General features: G+C 40.1%; 1 protein-coding gene across 1 annotated transcript in view; it reads right to left on the reverse strand.

The window, feature by feature from the left end:
• Positions 1 to 9,712, reverse strand: part of nrg3b (neuregulin 3b) — a 102,050-nt gene extending 92,338 nt beyond the window's left edge. Inside the window, exon 1 of the mRNA XM_080478915.1 lies at positions 9,583 to 9,712. The gene's annotated coding sequence lies outside the window, so the exon portion shown is untranslated. The remainder of the gene's footprint in view (positions 1 to 9,582) is intronic.
• Between the last annotated feature and the right edge of the window lie 4,445 nt (positions 9,713 to 14,157).

Here is a 14,157-nt window from a genome sequence, read left to right on the forward strand (position 1 = left end):
TTTTTTTCCTTTAAATTGTTCCCAGAATCATTTCTTGGATACAAAACCTTTTAAAATTCATCACATTTTCCTAATTGAAACACAAATTAAGCCTTTTAATGCACACATGTGACATAAGCAACACTTTGGGGTTATCGTGCATTTATCATCTTCTGAAATTAACCAAACACTCGTAATATTTGTAAAATTTATGAAGCCTCAAACTCTCCTTTTGCCAAGTAAAATGTTGATTATTTTCTTAATTATTTCATAAATTTCACTTGACTTTTGGGACATTTTACACTATTATTCTTTTTCTGAGATACTGTAACAGAACTTTATCATTATTGTTTGTCATTATTATTATGTTAAATCATGCCACACACACACACACACACACACACACACACACACACACACACACACACACACACACACACACACACACACACACACACACACACACACACACGTCAGTATCAACTTAATCAAATTATTTCATTTGATCTCTTTCTTAAAGGCATAGTACACTAATTTTAGATTGCGGTTTAGATAAACATTGGTTATAAATATTACATACTGTATATATGTCTTGGTTTTGACGAACTAGTGAAGATCATAGTTCTTGCTTCTGATTTTCTTTTCATAATAGTTTTAATGCAGTTTATTGTTATTGTGATATTTCCTCATAAAGTCTGAAAATGTGCATTTGAGGCTGTAAATTGTCGGTGGATATGTTCAGGTTGCTCCTGCCTTCAACAATATTCAGCTGGGATCTGTTCCCGCACACTGTGACCCTAAAGATGGATAGAAGACGGATGGATGAATTGTGGCAGTAATCTTTCACTCAAGTGTCAATACTTTGGGGTTGGCGAATGGAAAAACAGACGAGGTTTCATTGATGGTTCGCTTTGACGAATCAGAAACTTTCATTCGTGAGCGGGGCCGTATGGTGGGTCTGTCAGCGCGCATTATCGACAGGTAGGTCTGCTCCCGCGTTTACAGCGGTGTCGCTTTCACACAGCTGCTGGGTGGGAAAGTGGGGGACATGGCCCATTGGCTTTAAGCCTGGAGAACGTCCTCCCTTGCAGGATGGATCAGCTGAGGAGCGACAGCATCGTGGATTAGTGCAGCCTGTCAAGGTCTGACGGTGCAGTGACAATTTAATCGCTACCCTGGCTCCCCATAGAAAAGGAAAGATGAGAAGCGGAAGAGAGAGAGAGAGAAAGAGAGAGAGAGAGAGAGAAGAAAAAAGAGAAGCAGGATGGGAAAGTTAAGAGGCTGTGGTCTTCATTTATATGATTTATTTTGTCATATCAGATTCTGTTAATACTGCTGCCGATATCTCCCGGGTCCTGGGAATAACGAAAAAAAAAGAAAAAAAGAAGAAGAACAAAACCATAAACAGGCTCATGGAGAGTGACAAACACAGAAGCACTCTCAGCCTATCCCTAAGCTTAATCCCCGAGCAAACTACCAACAGAAATAGCTATTTTTCCTCACAGGGACCTGAGGACTGCAGGCTTTTTTCCCCTCCCTTTCATGAGATTTCATGTTCTTTCTCATGAGGATGAATGGCCACGTCCCCAAAAGCATTTGGGTGAACACACAAGGACTCAGCATTTTTCCTATGAAATATGACTTTTTCTCATTATCCAGCTGTACACAAGATTTTCAGGTGGTGTTGGAGGGTGTCGGACATGCAGGGAAAAAATAAATAAATCAAAAAATCAACAATAAATATGTTCTAATGTCTTGTGTCAGCAGAGCTTTGCATGAGGAAATCAAATGTGCAGAAGTGTGCCATGAATTATTCACAACAGTAATCATTCATACCATTAGGTGGCAATTATTTTAATGTGGGATCAATCACAATCAATGCAGGAACTGCAGAGCAGTTCACAGTAGCAGCCATAGTAGTCTTAATATAAGTGAGTCAACAACTAGTTTTCTTTTTTTACAGCGAGAGGCTTCGTGGTAATGAGGGAAGAAGTTACCATGGTAATAGTAGACACGAGCTACCTTTCCTCGCCAGGCTTTTAATGCGCGCACGCACACACACACACACACACACACACACACACACACACACACACACACACACACACACACACACACACACACACACACACACACACACACACACACACACACACACACACACACACACACACACACACACACACACACACACACACACACACACACACACACACACACACACACACGCGACACTGACTTCATTGTCCAAAGCCGAGGAAAATAAAAGGGAAACCATGAAACACACGCTGATATCCAGGCGTGGTGACACATACAGACTGGAGCGATTTTGCATTATTTCTTTTTGATTATATCTCTCCGGCGATTCAGAGCCAACCGCACACATTTTTATTTGCTTTGGCTTTAATTAAAATTATAAAGGTAAATTTGCGCCTATTGGGGAAAAGAGAGCTGCTACTACAGGATCAATATGAACATTTATGTGATTTCTGCATGTTTTATCTTGTTTCTCAGGTATAATCTGTTGCACGCCACTTTCATCACATTAAACTACGCGTTCATCCTATTAATACAGATTGAAACAGTAAACCGTCTGTTAAATTCCCCCATTAAAATGCAAAATGCATTCTGTTTAATTCCGTACTCTCAACTTAGGTCAGACGTTGTAATATTTCCTTTTTATGTTATCATTATGGATTTGCATTTCAATCAGAATGCAAAAAAAACAAAACAATTTTCAAAAGAACTGCAACACAAAACTGTAACAATACGCACAATTCAAAGTCCGTTTTATGTATTTCCTCTTCATGTTTTTGGCGAGGTGGCAACAGAAAGCTGTTCTCACCATAAAGTCAACTTGCAGCAGTTTTGCATCATCCTTGCAACACGGGCTCGTTTCTGTGTAGTAGTGTGTTGTTGATACAAGATAGGAAACATTCTGTATCCGTTTCAGTGAACAGAGACTCCTTTTCCTTCTTTTTCTTTTACTGCTAATTTCCTTAAATGAACCCTCCTTGTAAGGCAGGAAAAAAAAATATATGCTGCAAAGTAAATTGATTTCAGAAGGACATTCTGAGGAGGGGAAATTAGCATTATGCAGGTGGACATACGTGTTTGCATGCTGCCGGCAGCTCCTGAGCCCCTGAATGTGACTCCGGTTGCTGTTTGCCACCAAAACACAACGCAATGCTGCAGGTGGTGGCCAGAGAGCTGCAGTGCACCTTCACTGCAACTAATATATTCCACAATGCCCTCCAAACAAACAAGCGCCACACAAACAGAGAGAGAGAGAGAGAGAGAGAGAGAGAGAGAGAGAGAGAGAATACTTTCAGACCATTTTAGTCATAACTAAATACACTTGTGACTGTGTGTGTATTGTGTGTGCACCATTATTCAAGGAGTGACAGGTGTGTATGGGGGGGGGTTATACTATCAGCGCCAGCAGGTCCACTCTGCTGAAGGTTTCATTTGACTTTTTTTCCCCGTGCCACAGCCCTCGTAGGTTCATGGCAACGTCTATTATCCTTTTCAGTGTTCATTTAATCTAAGGTATATTCGCTCGTGGCCGTCCTCCACCTCCGACGCCGTACTTCAGTGGCGGTTTCCTCCCCTACTCGCCGCGGTGGACCGTCTGGGAGCGGCGCTGCTGAATGTGAGAATAGTGAAAACAGGTGACATGATTTGCTGTGACGGCCCGCTCCACTACACCTCTCCATAATGTATTCCCCCACCGTTGTTTTTTTTTTAATACTCTTAGAGAATATATGCTTTTTGCCTTCGTGCGCTTAGCGAGGCTGACGTCTCAGGGCCAAAGAAAAATGTGGCATCACTCTGCTATCAAAAGCACACATCGAAATCATGTTTCTCCTCCTCCTGAAGGCAGAATTGATGGGATTTTGCATCCACACTGGAAACAAAGGATAACTATGGTTTCATAATAATTTGCAACGTGTGCGTTTTCATGTCTGATATTTCAAATGACTCCACTTTTGTTGGGATTTATATCGATATGGTATATATATATATATATCAGTATTTGGATAAAAAAAAAATAATCTGACTGTAATTTAAGCATTGACAGGATTACTCAAAAAATTATATTACACCACATAATACCATCTTGATTATTTGTCACTGTTAGTGTTTTGGATAGGAAATAATAAAGTAATTTGTTACTGTAACACTGCTGCTTTTTTCTAATTGGACATTAACTGGTAACAATCTCACAGTTAGGTGAGAGCATTAACAATCAAATGCAGTAATGTGCTCGTAAATAATTACATGATGTGAAGCCCCCGGTGGCTCATCTCGCTCGCCAAACGTCTGCATTGGCTATGGCTGTTGACCTCATGGTTTGTATTTCACCAAACTCCTGCAGGATGAGCATGAATAGATGGACAATAACAACAATGTTTCCTCCAGAGTGTCATGACTCCCAGTCCATATTCTCCTGGGACTTGGTAGTTATATATTTAAGAGTCACTGTAATAACAATTCAATTTTGTTGCCCGTTTACCTGCCAATGTTAATGTTTTTAGCATATTGTTCTCTGTGCGTGTGCGGTTTCGTTACAAAAACAAACGTTGTCACCCACTAGTGGCCCAACATGCAAACTACATCGTTTTCAGCGTTCATGACATAGCTGGGTAGACGGACTTCGTTTTCAGAATGATGTATATAACGGTGACATTTTTCTGAAGCATACATGCAAAAACGATGAGTTTACACTTGGAAATTGAAACGGCCATTTTAACACTGACATTAGTGTGTACACACAGCAACGTTCAATACAAGTCAACTAACCATTATACAAGCTTTCTGTTGCTCTCAACATCACTAATTCTTTCACGATTCATGTGTTCGAGCACCTTCTTCCAACCAACTGTAAATGAAGCCAAACCTAACGAGAGAATCAGTCATTAACCCGGATGACCCACACAGAGTAGAGAACTCAGCTAATGAGTCCTTCGAAACCACAAAATTACACCTATGCATGCACCATATTAAGACAGGATCAACTGAGGACACAAAGGTGACGCAGAAGTCAATAATGAGTTCATTTAACTTGCAAAGGAACCGTTACTTATTATCTTAGTAAATAATCCCTGGAATTTAACACTTATTTTCCGAAACTTGCTTCTCAGTGTGTCGGTAAGATGAAGGGCATCTGGCACATATGTTCAGGTTTTTCCCGACATGGTGCAACTATGGACTATTGTATTCACATGGCTCCCAAAAATGGATTATGGATCACAACTTGGCCCCTAACAGATGTTAGACAGACTTTGTTTTTTTCTTTTAATGGAGGTGCAAATAATATCGTGCATAGGGCTGGTCGTTTCGGATTCTTAGGCCCCAGATACACAACAACATTTTCAGATGAAAATAAGAAACTTCTGTTGCGCTTTTGTGTGTCTGTTTACACACCGGTGCTATGAGTTAACTGAAAATGCAACTTTTTAAAGTTTTTTTAAATTGTAAAAGGGGGAAAAACAAATTTCTACTTTTTGAAAACACTCTGTTTTTATGTAGAAGGTGGAAACACTGCAACCTGTAATAACAATCCAACTTTGCTATGAATGTCTGTGTGTTCCCCATTGATACTGTTTATAGTGCATTGTTCTCTGCGCGCAACACACAAATCTGCGTTTTCATTACAAAAACAACAAACAGCACGCACTCAAGTTCTGGCCGCAAACTACATCGTTTTCCAGCTTTACTGCCATTTCCGTGTAAATGGACATGGTTTTTGCAACTTTTGGAAACAAAAATAAGAGGCAAAAACGATGCATTTTCACTTGAAACGTTGTGTAAACGGGGCCTTGAACTGTTGTAATCTACCATCTCGCTCCACTTTGCTCATATGTTGAAAGCAATGGAGTCTGATGTTCTACTGGTGGAAGGTATGAGGGCTGCTCTACAGACTGAATATATAGCATTCAATGTGAATACCATTTGCATCTCTTGTCCTTTTTTAATCACATTTGATATTTATCTATTTATTTGCTGTTGACTTGTGATTGTTTGAGACTGGCTGCAATGCCTCATCATAGCTGGATAAAACAGCATAAAAGATGGATGGAGCTACAGTACATGATCTGTGGTTTTCTCAAAGCATCTTTATTGCAAAAAAAGTTTAATTATGTTTGACAATTCTAATGCTAATTTTGAAGTGGTTTAGAAATATTGTCTTTACACAGTCCACAAATATGTGGCTATGACTGGGGTATTTCGTATTTGCATATGGAATAACTCATTTCTGGCTATCTTTGGGAAAAAAAAACCAAAACATTGTACTAAAACTGATGTAAATGCCGGATATGGTTTGATTTTTTTTTTTTTGTAAGTCATTTACACTGATCAGAGAGTGAAAACCTTTTGGATGGTTGAAAGTGGACCTCCTACTGAAGTAATGACTTGAGATTCCTCAACAGTGTGCTTTAATTTCCTGTTATCTACTGAGTCATAATCCCTGTATGTGACTGAGCCGTCATTGCGTTGAGCGCGAGACCTTTGAATTCTTGTATATTTATTGTACTAAAGCCACAGCACTGATGTGGAAGTAGGTCTTAAACTTACATTTGCATGTTTATTTTGGGAGCCTTATTAGCATTGGCAAACATGAACATCCGGCAGAAGGGGGCTGGTGGTGGTGGTGGTGGTAGTGGGGCGGTAGAGAGAAGTGCGAAGGAAACTGTTTTATAACATAAAATAAAGTTGAGAACTATGTTCTAAGCTGATGATTCAAGTTTTTAAAGATTATTTTGACATCTTTACTTGTCATGTTGGAAATAGTCCAACTGTCAATTAAGCTGGAAAGGCCTGGAGGAGGCGATGACGTCAACGAAGACAGCGATCGTTAAAGCATTTCATCTCTAAGCTTTAGCAAAAGGGTCAGTAGTTCTTAGATCAAGACGATTGATCTGTGCTCGCCACGAAGCCTGAATGATCTGTGGCTCCATCTTCACAGCCATTATGCCTTCTTTTGGTTTTTCCATGTATTTATTTTTACTTGTTTCTTTGCAGAGATAGGAGTGGGCATTCTATCCACATGTCCACATGTTCACAAGTCAAGATAACTATTTGTCTGGCAGAATTTATTTTTCTTGTTTTTTTCAAAAGCACTGAAGAAGATGTTATAAAATGATCATTTGAATCTGTCTCAATGGAAGCTAGAGGCACTGATCTGGAGTAATGCGATCTCGAAGCATCACTTTTAAAAAAACTTTTTAAAGAAATTTACAAAGCATTGTTTTAAGAAGAAAATCACAAAAAAGCGTTTTTCTAAAATAGACTCATCATAGCAAACAGCAGCTGTTTATTTTGTGGTAGTTTCTGTTGTCTGACACACACACACAATCAGCAAGATCTTGTTAAATGAGGTAGATTATCATGATCAATCACAATATGATATATTGAATGCAGAGAGCAGACAGCCACTCATTGAATGCAGATGAGCCAGTGATAAACCCACGCAGGTATAGGAACATGCAAACCTCACACGATAAGACCCCCATCCCCAAGCAAAACCCAAATACAGAGCTTTTTGCTGTATTTAGCTTTGACTACGAGGTTTGTACCGACTGCATAACTTCATACATTACTGACCTGCGACATAAGGTGAACCCGGAGGAGTAACGTCATTAAACGGTATCCACATCATTTGTGAGTGAAACAATTCCATTTTCCCGACTTACCATCAAGATGTCTTGCTGGAAAAGGAAACAACCTTTCAATAAAAGTACTCACAAGCCCGTAATCATTCTCTCACACAACAGGCACTCAGCTGTGGAGAGACGAGCAGACGGTGTCTCCGGGTGAGGCCCTCCAGTCTTTTCCCTAGTCTCACTGTATATGCAGTCATTCAGCTGTCGCTAATTATAGCCCAGAGTGAAGCTGCTGCAAATCTTGGTGAACTTTTTTTTTTAAATTTATTTATTTCTATATATATGCTGTCACAAAGGTGACACATTTGAAATTGGTGTGCCCGCTGTTATAATGTGACACACCGTATTATCTCGACTCTCAGTGTATTATTTCCACTCTTAGTGAATCACATAAACAGACCCTGGACAATGCAAAGTACAATCTATACTACTTCATGTCAGCCTCTTAGACGTTATTTCCTTTGGTGTGCTGCATTTTCCATCAAACTAAGAATTTTTTTATTTTTCTTGATATAAATTTAGACATAATTTATGTACGTGTGGACTTTTCTATGCTTAATATTTGCCAGTCTGAAGAAAGGGATTCATGCTGATGGGTGGAATATATTGCATTTGTTTTATTTTCTTCCAGATGGCGATTGTTGGCATTTGAATTACAGGTAAGTGCACTAATGAGGTTTTTATTTTTATTTATTCACCAGCAGAGCTAAATCCTATACTATATAATCAAAGTGGTGCATTTTTAAAGCGGTATATCGATGTGAAGTGGATATTGTACGAGGTCACGCGGGCAAAACAGACATGCTGCAACATTAAAAGTTAGAATAAGTTGCATGTGGATAAATATGCAATGCACATGTAATCCGGCAGTCCAGGTAACACTGCTTCATGTCTTTTTGATGGCTGCTGCACAAAAAGAACCAACACAGCGGGCTGTCAGTGAATATCAAGTTCAAGCAATCTAATGAGTTTGATCAGTGTTGTTTGACTTAGCTCTATTTATTTTTTATACCAGTATCTCCAGCCTGCAAAGAACTTATGTTCTCAATGCTATTTGAACAAAAGTTACTTAAATGAGAGATACAATTAAATGGAAGAATGCATAAGCAACTCCTTTGGATATGATCATTGCTCTGGAATCTTCTGCAAAGATAACCTAGTTTATTTCTGTAAGCTGGTGCAGGGCGCTCGCATCACACTGAGAATATCCCAAAAATAAGATTTTCCCTGTGCAGTGAGAAAACTGAAATTAATTGGTCACTCCAAATTGCCTACAGGTGTAAATATGAAAGTCTGTTTGAGTCTTTGTCTCTTTGTGTTTACACGGTTATGGACTGACAACCTCTTTCGAGTGCGCCCTCATTTCACCCAAAATCTGCTGAGATCAGCTCCAGCCCCCAAATACTGTGTGTTGGATGCAGGGGTATAGAAGATGGGTGGGTGGAACATAATCCTGAATCATTCTTTGTAGTATCCTCTTGTGGCTCCCAGGAAATCCAAAAGAAAATAAATGAAATGTTAGTAATTTTAGTTACCCGTGCCACGTTGCATCGCACCGATGGAAAACGTGTTTTTACTCAAGTTACTTATGTTTGTTCTATTGAGAAGTGACATTCATGATTGATTTGCACCTAAAAGAAAAAATAAAAAGAATGGTGCCTGCAATACTAAATCAGCATGAGCTTTTTTGACTGCTTGGTCAGTGGTTTGGGTGATTATAGATCTTCGATGCCATTTAGGTACATTTGCACAACAATTTCCTTGTTTCAAGTGTTTCATCACTCTGAGAAGAGTCTGTCAGGCGGGGAGGAGAAAAGCAAGTTTGAATGAAAATGACCCAAGGTTAGTGATTGGCTGAGAAGGGCAGCGAGAGGAAATGTCAGGGCGAGGAAATAAACAATGCCTCGCTCACTCATTCACCCACACACACACTCACCTGCAGTGTCTGTGAACCCCGGCCACGGTTTCAATGATGGAACATTCTCCCTCATTCAGGCAAAAAGCGAGGTCCTTGTCTTCCACACATGGTTTGAAGACCTCTGAACGTAGACTGGGAAGTGTCGGAGCCAAGGCTGGAGAAGGGAAACAAAAGGAAACCAATTCACTTACTTTTGCACGTATAACATATATATATACTGTATAGATTTTCCCCCTTTTCTGTTCCCTCTTAAATCACATCTAATTGGAACTGGAACCGATTTTTCTTTGAGCCGCACATGAAACGCCATCTTTTCATTTATAGTAACTACTGCTTTTAGTACAGAAATGACCACTTCCCTCAGATTCATCCTCCATAGAATTGTAACTCTCAGTGGGCTGAAGGCTGAGGCGCCCTGGGAACGGATATATATTTAAATATAATTAAGTCTCTTTTATGAAAAGATGGAACAAAAACAACAATGCATTTTTAAGGTAAGAAAGCTAGACATGTCTGTACTCAGGCACAACGTGATAGAAGAGAGAGAGCAATGTGCTTGGTGATGTGGCTTTAATTCTCTTCTTCCGGCCTGACCCTGAGCTGCTTTCACATAAAGACCGTGGGTGCCATGTACGAGCACTGCAATGCAGGGTTCTCCACCCTGTGAAATATGCACAGCTGTCACACATGTTATCACAGTAACATATAAACATTGTGTGCTGGCATGAGCAGCCACCCGCTAATGTGTGCAGACATTCTGCTGAAATCACCCATGCACAAGTGCTCACATGGATGCAGTGACACAGAAATGATCACTCAGAAGCTGTCTCATTGCATCGTGGAGTTGAGCGTTGAAAATTGGATTGACTGGTATTATGCCCAATACCTTGCAATACAATTGGATTACACATCTGATTCTGCTTTCATCCATTTACACTGTGCACGCACACACAACTTCTATATGCACAAACACAATTCACTCACACACTGTCCTCTTTCCTGTGAAATTGCTGTTTTTTTTTCCTTCTTCTTCGCCTGATCTGCTACATGTGGCACACTTTGGCTCCAGTGACCAATCGTACTCAGAGCAAAAAAAAACAACAAAAAAACAGGATGATCCGTTTGTTGTGCCCCAGTGTCCAGTTCAATCTATGTTTTGTTTATGGCTATTGATCGATAAATCTGGGGCTCTCGATGTAAGACCCAAGAGATGATGAGAGATCACAGAGAACACAAAAAGAGATATGTGTTGCTCCTGGGGCCTGCAGTGGCGCCGCTCTGTCAGAGTAAAAACTTTGGAAGGTATCTTTTAAAGCAGTTGCTGTAGTGGCTCAGATGATGGCACAAAAACAATGGTGGAATTTTAAAGTGAAGAAAAGTGGTTCTGGTGCGTATTGTAGGATTAGTTACACATCTTTTTGATTGCTGTTTATAAGAACTTCTGAACCTATTTCTATATCAACCCCTCAACATACACAAGTAGGCCTTAAACCCAAGCTGACTCTTTCACTTGTTCTTTGAAGACACTAGATTATATGCTATATGTATTATTAATTCCACAAATTCCCTCAGAGCAATGTTCAAAAAGGTTATCTAATCCAAGATGCAACTTTATTATTAGAAAATAGAACACAATGTCCCCTATGTGGTGCGCACATCACTTGCAATAATTGTCAGGCCTTTAAAGTCCAGCGTATCTTTTATTCAGGCAGCGGCAGCGACTACATGTGGAAGAAATACCACAACTGGAAGTCAAAAACAAACGCAGCGCAGCAGTGGGTCAACGGTTCAGGAGCCAGAGCGGTTCTGACAAAACCAAGAATTGATTTTGTGCTTGTAAGTCTAAACCTTGAATTATTTACATTAGAAAAGCCAAGGTCATGCAGATATCCAACACCCTTTTAGCACTTGCATCACAAGTAATCTTATCAGGGCTGAAAGCTTGCAAAAAAAAAAAAGAAGAAAAAACTTTGTTAGAACTTGTCATTTTCACTTTATGTGAGCCCCCCCGCCAAAAAAAAAGTCCTGCCTGATCTGCTGTTACTTCCTGTATGGAAAGTGGTTCAAGTACAGCATGATCTCATTTGTCATATGTTGTTGACAGAGCAAAGGAGTAGGATGTGAACATCACAAGGTCACTGTGGCACCAATGACACAGCACTTCGGGAATCGATGATGATGTACGACGTCTCCATGTACTTTTTTTTTTTTTTTCTCAGCGGGGAGAAAGCTCCATGAAACCGCCAAGGCACATTATAGCAGCACCTTCTTGTGTATTGGTCCTGTCTCTGCAGGCAGAGAGTGTGCCTGAGAGTGTGTGTGTGTGTGTGTGTGTGTGTGTGTGTGGGGGGGGGGGGGGGGGGGGGGGGGGGGGGGGGGGGGGGTTAGATGCTCACAGAAGCATAGTAAATGTGCACAGGATTTCTAGAATGGCTTCTGTAATCCGAGCCAGAGCCAATATCTCACCAGACCTGCAAAACACATGAAGGTAAAAGCAGTCATTTCATTAAGCTCTCTCCTTGAATCAGGGGTTTGCAAAGTGTGGGAGGGGGCAGCTCCCCCGGGTTCAAATACTGGTCGGGGCCATTTTGTGTGGAGTTTGCATGTTTTGTGCGTGCACGGGTTTTCTGATTGGACTATAGTCTATAGTGTATAGATGACTGGTCATGCATTTAGATACATTGGTATTTCTTTCTAGAAATAAAAAAATAAAAAAACCTAACATAATAGTTCCCTCTTGGCTAACTAACACATTTTGAAAACAGCCACCTCAACACAGATTAAACTTCCTGCCTTTCCCAATGAGGCCAAACATCTTTGAACAAACAGCATGTACTGATTACCTCTTAAAAATCTGCAAAAAAAAAAATCCACCTTAAGCATGAAAGCATTACGCCCACTCTTTTAGCCCAGTTGGGTCACATCAGGGAACAAGTCATCTTCAGATGTGTTTGCCCTTGAGCAATATGGGCTGCCAATTTCTTATGGGTTTCCATTTCATCACTGTGACAGGAGAGAAGCGGTGTAAAGAAAGAAACTGCAGCACAGCAAGCACAACACGAACACTCTTGAATGAGCACCTGTCAAACAGGAGTCCTGCTCAAGAAGCTGCAATCTTTAAATATTCTCCTGTCAGGAAACAGAGGCAGGTGAATAAAGCAATTAGACTGTTTTTTGATCGTTTCAGAAGAGGGAAATGATAATAGGATTAATTTTTGATGTCCCGATCTCTGTGTTGTCTTATCAAGGGGCTGACCCTGAACAAGTCTATACCCAAGCAGTCAAATCGATTAAAGCATTTTATTTAATCCTTTAAAAAAAATAAATAAAAAAATTAATCATCGGTGAAAGCATATCACACTACTTTTCAAATCCGTCTTCATCTTCATTATAGTGGTAACAGCGGATAAATGATGTGTCCCATGCTTTTAGCTTTCATGAAGACGTAGTGCCATTACTAATTATGACAAACATACAACTCGCTTTAAGCTTCATTCATCAACAGTTTTAATGAAGCCTTTCCACGAAATCCAAACCCTTGCAATGCACGCCTGAAGGAAAGTCTCTGAAACCCGAGTCTGTTAGGTAGTTGTAAAAAACCATGGTGGAAAATCTGCTAATAAATGGCAGCTGCAGAGGGAGTGTGATTCATCCTCGACTCTTTGAAATCATTTTCACGTCTCTCGGTCTCCCCGTTGCACAAAAGCAATCCAGATTGCCGATTCCCTTGGTGACTTTCAAGGAATCTACTGGCTGGGGATAACAGATTCAGATGAGGCTTGGGAGATCGGACTTATCTAAGAGGAATACAAGGGTGAGTACTTTTTCACAGTCACTAGTTTTGAATCACTGTTAATCGATACCTTCCACAATTCCAATGACTTAAACTTGAAAAGACTATTTCATCCCCTTTTTTTTACTGGTAGAACATCAAGAATCAAAGAAAAATAAAGGGTACAATAACCTGAGGGTTATAATAATTCCATAACAAATAGAAAAGTCTCATGAGTTACAACTTGTGAATAAAAACATACTTTTGCTGAATTCATTTTGACACTACCGGAAGTGATAATTAAGACTGTGGAAGACACATGGGAATCCACCACATCATGTCTTCATGTAATAAAAACAGAGAAGACGTTACTACTGAACAGGCTCTATAATTGCATTCACCTGCAATCACTCAAACTGCACTAAAATTGGGGCAGTGTCACCTATTATTGCGGCATGCAAGGACTTCTGACTCTTCCCCGATCATTTGATTGCGACAAAAGCAAAAAATCCCTTCGACAAGAAAGAAGGCTATAAAATAAGCCTTGCTTGTAACCAACACAGAGACACCTTGACATTTGGGCAAGCCATGAAAAATGGGATGGGGTGACGTTTCCTCAGGCAGGTAGAATTGTTATGCATAACTTCTCTATGCCCCATGATTATCTTAAATGGGATAAATGGCGAATGCTCCATTTGTAATGCTTTGCTATTGTTATTGTCAGTGGCTTATGTCACCGGAGTTTTACAGTCCCGCTTTCACTTCTTAATACCAATGCTTGATTACTTTCAACCCGTTAATCACGGCATGGCTGAAAGCGG

Source organism: Lipophrys pholis (assembly GCF_963383615.2).
Source record: "Lipophrys pholis genome assembly, chromosome: 1".
NCBI lineage: Eukaryota > Metazoa > Chordata > Actinopteri > Blenniiformes > Blenniidae > Lipophrys > Lipophrys pholis.